The 11128-nt window shown below is 38.3% G+C and overlaps 1 pseudogene across 1 annotated transcript; it reads left to right on the top strand.

Annotated features, from left to right (window-relative positions):
- Window positions 1-8251: 8251 nt before the first annotated feature.
- On the top strand, window positions 8252-9095 carry LOC116561796 (annotated as a pseudogene). Its single transcript, XR_004273611.1, has one exon. The product of XR_004273611.1 is annotated as a transmembrane protein 243 pseudogene (transcript).
- The last annotated feature ends 2033 nt before the right edge of the window (window positions 9096-11128 follow it).

Raw genomic sequence — 11128 nt, 5'->3', positions numbered from 1 at the left:
CTGTACAAAAAATTCAAAAATTAGCCCAGTGTGATGGTGAGCACCTGTAGTTCTAGCTACTCAGGAGGCGGTGGTGGAAGGATCAACTGAGCCCAGGAGGTCGAGGCCGCAGTGAGCTGTGATTGTGCCATTGTACTCCAGCCCAAGTAACAGAATGAGATGCTGTCTCAAAAAACAAATTAATAAATAAAATTAAAGCTTGATGTGAAACAATAAATAAGGTAAAACGTGATGAGGAAAATCAAGGGAGTAACTAAAATTTAATATAGTCTATATGGTACCCATCTACATAAACACCATCAAGTATTTATTTGAAATCATAAATACCATCAAGTCACTTCAAGACATGCAATTTTTTTCATATTTTTCTCTAATTTAATTAAGGGCCCTCTATTTTATACCCTTGAATTCTGCCAGTGGGGCAAATCCTAGTGGGTACCATTGTACGTTGAAATATTAAATGAAAACCAAGTAAGAGTCCAGTCTTAAAGCTGAACTGAAAACTGCAATATTTCGTTGTCATTTTTAATAATTATATGGTATAATTATACTTCCTCATTTCAGACAGATTAACTCATTACGCAGTTCTTACATTTATGAATGAGAAAAGGAAACTCATCCTTCATTTAGCTCATCATCTGCTCCATTTTGCATGGAACATAGCCTACAGAATTGCATGTGTTATTTTCATTTCTCCCCATGCTGCAAGCAACCACAGGAAACAAACTGTTGGGATTCATCGTGTAATCAATATCTTGTACATTAAAACCTCAGCATCTCTCTATGTAGCCACAGAACATTTAATCACCGTCACCAGCCCTATGTAATTCTAGAGTGTACAGTGTACTCCTCAATAAATATTTTATGCTTCTCTTTAGAGGTTTATTTCTATTACCCCTAAAATACCTGGGAAGTGGTGCTTTTATTGTTCTCTCCTTTTGCAAACCCTGGTGGTAGTCATTAGTTGTGTTTATCTTCTACCTTAGAATGAATTTGATTTTGTGATTCTTGTTTTAACATATCAGTATAAGAACATTTTTTATTTTGCCTCATACCTGTTTCCAAAGTACCCCACAGTGGTTTTGTCTTGCGAAAATTGTTTGAATAATGTTTGAATTATTAATAACACGTCAGAGGAGTTCCCGTAATGATTTTGTTGTTTAAGCGTGTCTTGTCACACTCATTTTTAAAGGTGTAGTAACGAGTATGGAAAGAACAAATCTGGTCCTTTCACAGATGTTTTCCTAAATGCCTATCAAACTTCAGCAAACAAATAAACCTGAAACCACACAAAGTAAAGGTAAGATTAAGTCTAACTTGCTCTTTGATTTTAAATAATGCAACAGTAACCAAAACAAACAACTTATTTTTTTTTACTAAAAATTTACTTGCTAAGACCAGACCCTTGTGAATGAGGTAGCATGTGATTAACAATTACTACTGTAATTCAAAGCAACTCCTAGCTATCTGTGATTCACTTTGAATTTTTTCTTTATACAAAGAGAAAAACACAAAATTGGTGGATTATATTTCTCGATTTTTAAAAAATCCACATAACTATTTTATCTGACAATTATTTGAAGGTAATAAACTAAAATGATGATGTCCCTGGATTCTGTTCTCTTTTTATGCGCCCATTTGCCTTGCACTAAATAGCAGGAGGAAACACAAAGCATCTGACTCATTAAGCTGAAAACATATTGTCCCTACAGCAGGATGGGATGGTAATTTACTATACACAGCCAGGAAAGACACACTTTACAACATAGATTTGCAGCTTTTCACCTGGAAGCTTCACAGCAAAGACAATTTGGCTTTACTTTGTTTCCCTTCAAATCTGAAAGACAGCAATATCTACTTTGTTACAAAACAGAGCAGGCAATATTTTTTATTGCCATAGTCAATTATGTGAGGCTATGTAACCTTTTCCAGTTATTATAGTCTTCAAATCTTTCTGTGCTAATGTTACCAACAATACAGAAATACAGAAGCAGCTTCAAAGCATGTTTGCAGTGTTCGAAAGAGAAGACAGCTGGCACTGCTTAGAAACTAAGCTGAGATGACCAGATTTCTAATTTATAAAACTGGAGCAGCACACGTCAGGGGAACATCGGTGGCAGTTTTGTGAAGGTGCATCTCCAGCCATTTCTTTTGTCAGATAAAGATTTGTTTACTGAAAAAAACAAAAAGTAAAATTTCTAAAAGATTTTGCTGAGAGAAGGCAAAAAAAAAATCTTTAATAAAAAGAATGCCACAAGATTAAATGTTTAAATTCAAAGCAATGTGGTGCTCCAGTGCATAGATTGGAGAAAATTCTACTATCAAGGCAGATAGAGAATCCTGTGAATTCGTCAGTTTTGCCTTCAAAACTCATTAGACCTTGGATATAACCAAACACTCACCACAGGAAGGAAATGATACAAATGTAAAAATTATGGACTTCCAATTGTTGGTAACTACTTACAACTCTTGGGTTACTCTGACAATTAGGCTGCACCTGATGTATCTTATGAAATATCATATAACTCCCTATAGCAATAGAATATCAACCTCTGAAAGGAGGAGGTAGATAATTTAGGCTGAAGTGTGAAAACCACAGGCATGAACTGGGGTGGGGGAGGAGGTGGGCAACTGCACTATGGGCAATTCCAAACATATTCAGTTTATTATATACAAAAATTCACCCTCTTTTCTAGATTGTCTCATTAATTTTTCATTATGTATATAGACCACCACTTTCTTTTTTAACTTTTAAATTCAGGCATACAAGTGCAGGTTTGTTACATAGGTAGACTTGTGCCATGAAAGTTTATTGTACAGATTATGTCATCACCCAGGTATTAAGCCTAGTACTCCTTAGTTATTTTTTCTTACCCTCTCTCTCCTCCCTCCCTTCACCCTCCAATAGACTCCAGTATGTGTTGTTTCACGGCACATGTCCATGTGTTCTCACCATTTAACTCCCACTTATAAGTAAGAATAAGTGGTATTCGGTTTTCTGTTTCTGCATTAGTTTGCTAAGGATAAGCCTCTAGCTCCATCCATGTTCCCAAAAAAGACATGATCTCATTCTGTTTTATGACTGTACAGTATCCCATGGTGTATATGTACCACATTTTCTTGATCCAGTCTATCACTGATGGGCATGTAGGTTGATTCCATATCTTTGCTGTTGTGAATAGTGCTACAATGAACATGCGTGTGCATGTGTCTTTATAATAGAATTATTTACATTCCTTTGAGTATATACTCAGTAAGGAGATTGCTGGATTAAATGGTAGGTCTTTAGGTCTTTGAGATCACCACACTGCTTTCTACAATGGTTGAACTGATTTACACTCCCACCAACAGTGTATAAGTGTTCCTTTTTGCAACATCACCAGCATCTATTATTTTTTTACTTTTCAATAATAGCCATTCTGACTGGTGTGAGACAGTTTCTCATTGCGGTTTTGAGTTCCATTTCTCTAACGATCATAAATTCCTATTTTCAAACACAGTGCCATCTAATACTGTCTTTGATTTTCACCACTTGGAAGAATGTTAAGTAGATGCCAACATTCTTTGAGATTTGCCCATTGCAAAGAGGAAACCTTGCTTCCAAGAATTTGTATGACTTGTCTGAGGTCACAGTAAAAAAAACAACGGAACTGGGCCCAGAATTTTCATCCTGTAACCATTAAGCCAATGTTCTTAATTTCTTCCAAGTAAATTTGGGGAAGAAGAAATATTAGCATTACCAATCTACGATTCTATATGGCATCATATTTCACATTTTCCTAGGGGAAAGCAGAGGAAAATGCTGCTGAATTGTGTATGAATTAGATAGAGTGGAGCTTTCATAGCATGATTTTGAGCTGTTTAAGCCACATTGCTTTGTTCTTACAGACACATTACTAACAACTTATATAACAATTCCCTAGGTCTTTAGAAAAAAGGAAAATGCAAAATATTCATCATGAACCACACTAAAAGCTCTGTGTTAAATGGAAATGCCTAACGCAGTTGTGTTTAAGCTCTGTGATATACTAATGTTCAAAGGCCTAATTGAGGAAATAAATCTCAAACATAAGATAGATTCACAATGGGGGACCCAAACAGATAAACTTTTATTTAGTCCTCACTATTAAGGTTTTTGCAAAATATAATGAAATAACCAAGAAGAAATCATGGCCTGAGAGTGAGAGACTTTCAGTTATACAACAATGAAGACACCTTCCTTAACAGGATCCTCACACTTTCATTTTTGTTTTTGCACAAAGCTGGTGGAAGGGGCCTCGGCTAAGACATCAAGGTTTCTCTGATGGATTGCTCTTTTGACAATACTACTATCATTCCGTGAATGTTAAACAACAGAAATATGAATGTCACACTGAAACTCGTTGTGGTTTTACGTACAAATTGCCAGCATCACCTAGAAACAAAGATGACTCTCAACTTGCTAACAATTGAGTATCTTAGAGTTCCCTTTGTTTGTCTTACATTTTTGTGGTCTTCAATGAAATGGTATATCCTTCAAGTAAAAACTGATCCAAACTTCTATGATATGCAATATGAAAGGATAATTCATCCACAATAACATGTCGATAAATGGAAAGACAACAGCAATTCTCCTTGAGTAGGAGAACAACTGCTAGCAAGCCCCATTAATGTGAAAATCAACATATCTTATAATCCAATCTACTAAAAATACAAACCTCACCAGTGTATTCAACAGGGTTCTCTAGAAGTTCAGAACTAATAGGATAGATATATATACAAAGGGGAGTTTATTAAAAAGTATTAACTCACACGGCCACAGGTCCCACAATAGACCCTCTGCAAACTGAGGAGCAAGGAAGCCAGTCTGAGTCCCAAAGCTGAAGAACTTGGAGTCTGATGTTCAAGGGTAGGAATATTCCAGCATAGGAGAAAGGTGTAGGCTGGGAGGCTATGCCAGTCGAGCCTTTTCACATTTTTCTGCCTGCTTTATATTCTAGCTGTGATGGCACCTGATTAGATGGTACCTATCCAGATTAAGGGTAGGTCTGACTTTCCCAACCCACTGACTCAAATGTTAATCTCCTTTGGCAACCCGCTCACAGACACATCCAGGACCAATATTTTGCATCCTTCAATCCAATCAGTTGACACTCGGTATTAACTATCACACCTGGCTATGAACTCTGATCATCCAAGTTGGTTCTGCTCATCTGCTCACCTGCTTGGTCAATACCCTCCTCTTCCTTCTTCATTGCTCCATGGATGTCCTCCTGAATTTGAGTACTTAATTCCATGCGGAAACGTTTTAAGACCAGGTGGGATTCATCAGTTTACATTAGAATTTGGTGACATAAATGTCTGAGCATCTGTGAGGTATCCATGAACTCAACACAATTATAACTTGTATGCTATTGTCAGTCTATAGGATGTGAATGTTTTCACTTACTTCACAAATGAACTTAGATTCTTCTTTGGATGCTGGTGGTAACAAACTGAATCAAGCAACTATCTAGAATGACATCAGAGGGAACTGTCAGATTTTTTTATCCCATGCCCTTCTGGTATCACTTTTCTGATACCCACATTCTTATCCCATCCCACAAGATTTCTAATATCCACAGTTTTATCAGTTTCCATTTCTTCAACTGAGCATTCCAAGACTTTCTGAAGCAGCAATTACAACTGCTTTAGAGACTTCAGCATTTATGCATTAATGCAAATAAATGCAAAGAGAAGAGACCAAATTCCTTCTTTAATTTTGACCTTACTAATGTTTATTTCCTGGAATTTAAGGATCTTCATGTATAATTTTTATTATACCTACTGTATCTCTTAATGCCTCACATTCAGTAGATTGCACTTTACTTCATTCTCCAAAACCCACCAGGATCTGGATCTCAAAAAGTAATTTCTCTCAAGGTAATTTCTTCTGCTATGGACTAAGGAAGTCAGCTCTGTAACTTCAAAAGCTGAGAATTTCTTTCTCTTTGTATTTCTGTGGTACCACTATTCAGTGAGCAGTAAATATGAAAAAGAATTCATAGCTACCAGAATGAAAAAATATAAAGGGTGGTGGGAAATACTGATTAAAAAAAATAGTAAAGAGTCGATAAGATTGTGCCTTCACATCATTGCATATCCTGACTTAAAACATCCTTTGTTCAACAACCAGTCTATCACACTAGAAGGCAATATATCACTAAAGAAGTTTAAAGTATTTATTTAAATGTCAGACGAGCCACATGATCCAAGCTGCCTAACCGGAAGTCTCATTGTCTTCATGAGATCCTCCTCCCTGCACATGGCATGTGCCCCCATGTACAATATGCTTGAAGCACAAGATCTTACTTAGTCTGATGAGAGCTCAGTCCTGTGTCCAAGCAGGTACTCAATAAGTTCAATGCTGCTGTTGCTTCTCTTTTCCACACTGTGCATGCTGTGAGTGATCCTACACCATCTGATCTGCTAATCCTGGGATTAGTAGATCCCAGGATGCCTTTTTTGGTCCAGGTCCCAAGACAAGCCACAACAGAAGACTCAAGTTGAATGTTGGGACAGCAGTTTATTTTATTTCATACTCTCATGGTCAGCTAGTGGTCCTCACACACAGCCACTGTGCTACCGTGGCTGAAATGAGAGAACTTTCTAGCATCAGTTGTATTGGAACAACATCACACTTTGAATTCTTGGGTCCATCCCTTGAGTTTGAGTCTCCAACCTTGACTCATGCTTTTCTCAAAGAAATTCTGTTTCAAGGCCGGGCGCGGTGGCTCATGCCTGTAATCCCAGCACTTTGGGAGGCCGAGGCGGGTGGATCACGAGGTCAAGAGATCAACACCATCCTGGTCAACATGATGAAACCCCGTCTCTACTAAAACTACAAAAAAAATTAGCTGGGCATGGTGGTGCGTGCCTGTAATCCCAGCTACTCAGGAGGCTGAGGCAGGAGAATTGCCTGAACCCAGGAGGCGGAGGTTGCGGTGAGCCGAGATCACGCCATTGCACTCCAGCCTGGGTAACAAGAGCGAAACTCTGTCTCAAAAAAAAAAAAAAAAAAAGAAATTCTGTTTCAAGATCTTTAATTCCCTTTCCTGTCACTGGACCTCAATTAGTGCTACCATAATACACATCAACAAATCACCTAGCTGGTCTTGGGAAGAAAAAAGTCTTTTCTCACAGAAAGTTTTTTTTTTTTGTTTTGTTTTTTGTTTTTTTTTAAAGCCAGGTTAACTTCAATCAACGTGCCCTGGGCCCTGTGAGGAGGTTTACCTGTCCTTACAGTCATTGTCATTTGGGCCAAGAGGGTCCAGTAAAAAGGAAAACCAACTCAAGCCTTTATAGCCTAAGTCAGAAAACTGTGACCATGTGTCCTTTAGCCCTGTGAGGTCCAAGGCCTCTGCCCTGAGCTCCCTTCAGTCACACCACACAGAGACCGTGCATGCTCTCAGAACTTTCTTAGTGGGGATTGGGCAAGAGAAAACCCCTGAAACAGCTGCCCACCTGGTTCAAGACAACTGGAAGAGAGATGGGCTGCTTGGAGATACCTTTGATTTTTAAAGGGGAGCTGAATGGCTGAACAACTCAGATGATTATTTTTTAAATGGTCAGCTAGTCTCTCGTAAGTCTCTAGGGATATGACCAGACCAGAAGCCCCTGTTCTATATGAAGAAAAACAGGTGCCCATATTTGTGTTGGGTGGAGGGATATCACTACTATTCCCCAGATTTGGTGGAAGGGGACCTTCCATGACAGAGCCTTCTGAGGACATTCCAAGACAGTATACAGTCCTGTGGTCTCCTTGGAAATTGTACAGATAACATTTCAAGGGCAATATCTTGTTGGTTTTGACTGGATATTCACATAAACTTTTCAATTAAAGAGTTGAGTGATAGAGCTAACCCTTATCTGTAAGTTTTGAATTTATATTGTTTCATCCCATGTACAAAACCATTTTTTCCTACAAAAAAAAAAAGGTTCTGCTGCCGCATACCGCAGGACAGTGTGTCAGGCGGGCAACCTGCCCGGCTGCCCCACTGGAGCCCAGGATCCAGGCATCCCCACCGGTGCAGGGAGCCGGAAGGAGGAGCCGTCGCTTCGGTTTGGCTTTTGTTGAAAAAAGAATTTAGCCTGTATGTACTGCTTTAACCACTGGAAGAATGACAGATGACAAAGATGTGCTTCGAGATGTGTGGTTTGGACAAATTCCAACTTGCTTCACGCTTTATCAGGATGAGATAACTGATACACACACACAAAAAAGACATGATGAGAAACCCCAAAATGGAGGACTTTACTACCAGGACCTATGGCACCAGTGGCCTGGACAACAGACCTCTATTCGGGGAGACGTCTGCCAAGGATCAAATCATCAATTTAGTTGTTGGCAGTTTAACATCCTTACTGATTCTAGTAACGCTGATCAGTGCTTTTGTTTTCCCTCAACTACCTCCGAAACCGCTGAATATATTTTTTGCTGTCTGCATCTCTTTGAGTAGCATTACTGCCTGCATACTTATCTACTGGTATCGACAAGGAGACTTAGAACCGAAGTTTAGAAAGCTAATTTACTATATCATATTTTCTATCATCATGTTGTGTATATGTGCAAACCTGTACTTCCATGATGTGGGAAGGTGAGGCTACCAAGGGGAAGTACTTACCAGGGCTCTTCAAAATGATACATTAGGACAGTGAGTAATTTTTGGATAAGGTTATGCTGAAGAATCTCCTGCAGAAGTCTGATACATGATTTTCATGTTAATTGTAAATGTAAAATTCCCTCTTGCAAGGGAGACATATCTTAGATCACTTTGCTTTTTAAAGAGCTGACGTTGCACCTAAACATTCCAACCCTTAAAGCTCAAACAGCACAAGAAATTTTCACTTTAGAAATGAACATTTTTATAATGTGATTGCATGGCAAAAGCCTATGCAACAAACAAAATCTTGTGTTTTAAGACAAATATTCTTTTATTTTGTTAAACTGAATATACGATTGTTCCCTAGGCAACCAACTTTTGCTTTATAACTACAATTTAATTTCACGTTAACAAAACAGTCAAAAGACAACCTTGTGAAGATCTAATTACAATAATAAATAAAATAATTTATACCAAAAAAAAAAGAGGGAGAGAGTAAGTTTCCTTACTCTGTTGAAAGTGCCACCCTCTGTCAAGAGATCAACCAGCACACAACTAGTGCAATAAACAAAACTATAACTAAAGACCCTCACAGAATCCATTTCACTCCCCTGCCACCTCCACCATAGCAGGTGCTGCTATCCCTGATTGAGAGATCCGAAGATGGTTGACGTCACAGGACTCTGTGCAGACACTCCCCCTGTTGGCCCCCAGTACCAGTACAGAGCTTGGTAGCTCCACTGGGTGGCTATATCCAGAACAGAAATAACAATCACTACAGTTTGGCTCTCAGGAAGCCACATCCCTAGGTAAACGGTGTGAGCATGACATCAAGGGAGCATCCCATGGGACAAAATAATCTGAACAGCAGCCCCTGAGGCCCAGATCTTCCCTGTGACATAGTCTACCCAAATGAGAAGGAACCAGAAAAAAAAAATCTGGTAATATAACAAAATAAGGTTCTTTAACACCCCTAAAAGATCATATTAGCTCACCAGCAGTAGATCCAAACCAAGAAGAAATCCCTGAATTGCCAGAAAAAGAATTCAGAAGGTCCACATTAAGCTAATCAAGGAAGCACCAGAGAAAGGTGAAGTCCAACTTAATGAAATTTTTTAGATGATATAAGATATGAAGGGAAAAATCTGCAGTGAAATAGATAGTATAAATAAAAAACAATCACAACTTCTGGAAATAAAGAAGACACTTAAAGAAATGCAAAATGCACCGGAAAGTCTCAGCAATAGAATTGAACAAGCAGAAGAAAGAATTTCAGAGCTTGAAGACAAGGTTTTCATGGCTACTATGAACAATTAATCCAATCTGACAAAAACAAAGACAAAAGAATTTTTTTAAAATGAACAAAGTCTCCAAGAAGTTTGGGATTATGTTCAATGACCAAACCTAAGAATAATTGGTGTTCTCGAGAAAGAAGAGAAATCTAAAAGTTTGGAAAACATACTTGAGGGAATAAGCAAGGAAAACTTTCCCAGCCTTGCTGCAGATCTAGACATCCAAATATAAAAAGCTCAAAGAATACCTGGGAAATTTATCACAAAAAGATCATCACTTAGGCACAGACATCAGGTTATCTAAAGTTAATATGAAGGAAGAAATCTTAAGAGCTGTGAGGCAAAAGGACCAGGTAACCTATAAAGCAAAACCTATCAGATTAACAGCAGATTTCTCAGCAGAAACTCTACAAGCTAGAAGGGGTAGGGTCCTATCTTCAGCCTCCTTAAACAAAACAATTATTAGCCAAGAATTTTGTATCCAGCAAAACTAAGCTTCATAAATGAAGGAAAGATAGCAACCAAGTATCTGCTGTCTTCAAAGACTCACCTGACACATAAGGACTCACATAAACTTACGGAAAAAAGGTGGAAAAGGATATTCCATGCAAATGGACACCAAAAGCTAGCAGGAGTAGTTATTCTTATATCAGAAAAAACAAACTTTAAAGCAACACCAGTTAAAAAAGATAAAGAGAGATATTATATAATGATAAAAGGACTGGTCCAACAGGAAAATATCACAGTCCTACATATATACGCACCTAATGCTGGAGCTCCCAAATTTATAAAACAAGTACTACTAGACCTAAGACATGAGATAGCAATGTAGTAATAGTGGAGGATTTCAATACTCTACTGACATCACTAGACAGGTCATCAAGACAGAAAGTCAACAAGAGCAACAACAATAAAACAATGGATTTCCTCAAGGACCTAGAAATAGAAATTCCATTTGACCCAGCAATCCCATTACTGGGTATATATCCAAAGGATTACAAATCATTCTACTATAAGGACACGTGTACACGAATGTTCATTGCAGCACTGTTTACAATAGCAAAGACCTGGAACCAACCCAAATGCCCATCGACGATAGACTGGATAGGGAAAATGTGGCACATATACACCATGGAATATTATGCAGCCATCAAAAACGATGAGTTTGGGTCCTTTGTAGGGACATGGATGAACCTGGAAACCATCATTCTCAGC

Source organism: Sapajus apella, unplaced genomic scaffold (genome assembly GCF_009761245.1).
Source record: "Sapajus apella isolate SASKATOON/1434 unplaced genomic scaffold, GSC_monkey_1.0 scaffold30, whole genome shotgun sequence".
NCBI classification, from domain to species: domain Eukaryota; kingdom Metazoa; phylum Chordata; class Mammalia; order Primates; family Cebidae; genus Sapajus; species Sapajus apella.
Note: the sequence above shows the minus strand (reverse complement) of the source record. Positions and strands in the feature narration are given on the sequence as shown.